This window comes from Rhea americana, unplaced genomic scaffold (genome assembly GCF_003343005.1).
Source record: "Rhea americana isolate MKP2758 unplaced genomic scaffold, rheAme1 scaffold_12, whole genome shotgun sequence".
NCBI lineage: Eukaryota > Metazoa > Chordata > Aves > Rheiformes > Rheidae > Rhea > Rhea americana.
In genome coordinates, this window is record NW_028185261.1 from 5,849,090 (window position 1) to 5,850,181 (window position 1,092).

Genomic DNA, 1,092 nt, shown 5'->3' on the forward strand with positions numbered 1-1,092 from the left:
GGACTTGTGCCTGAGCCCAGGGGAGCCGCGGGCGGGGATTCCGGGGGTCCCGGGGGTCCCGGGGGTCCGGGACCCCGGACCTGGGGCTGGGGCGGCCTCCCCGGCCGGGGCACACGCGGAGAGCGGCGCACTTATACGCGGAGCTCCACGCGGGCCGCGGGCTCGCTGYCATCCCCGCTGCCGGCAGCAGCCGTCCAGGACGAAGCGGGGCGGCTCCGCTCGCCGCCGCGGAGGCACCGCGAGGGCCCGCGCACGGGGCCGCTGCCCCGTCCGCCGCCGCGAGACAGCGGGGCCGCGCCTGCGGGTCGGGGGGCCGCTGCAGCCCTCCGAGGCCCAGCCGCCCTGCACCCTCGACGGGCACCTCCGTGCGCATCGGCCGGGCATCCTGCCCRGGCGCTCTGGGCCCCCTCCCCCTTGCAGCGCTTGCGAGGAGATCCCCGGTCTGAGCAGAGCCTGCCGCAGCTGAATGCACTTTTATTGCCTCTTGTCCCTAGTGGAGATCCTTCCTCCACGTTAAGCCCGGCCCAATAGACTTGCTGCAATGTTTATTGCGCCTCATCTTTTTCTTTCACTTCCTGTTTTTTTCCTCTCCCACTACCAGCAGCATTGACTGCCGCACTGCAGTAGAGCCGTAAATACCTTTAACAGCTGCCTGCCAACCAAGGGGTGAAATACTGTCTTTGTTCAGATTTTTTTCTGCCCCTAGAGCTCATAAAAAAAGAATCAGAAGTATATTTGTACGCAAAGGAACAGTATTATTGGGAAAGAAACGAACCGGCGGGATYTGCCGTTCTATGAGCACAAAATCTATGTGTAATTCTTTGCTCGGTCTCCCTGAGTTTCTGGAGTGCACAGTTCGCATCGCCTACTCTACTTGCCCCCGGCTCAGGCAGCAAAAGATGCCCCGCTCTGCCAGGCACCTTCTAGCAGTCAAGTGGGAGCCCAGCCTGACTGCCCGAAAGGCAATCAGCCCCAGGGGTACCTGGTACTGCCAGGCAGCGCACACGGCAGTTTCCTGGCTGTTATTTTTGTTGTTGTTCTTTTGCAGCACATACGTCAGTAAAATATGGGTTAGGAATCGTCTGTTTCCTT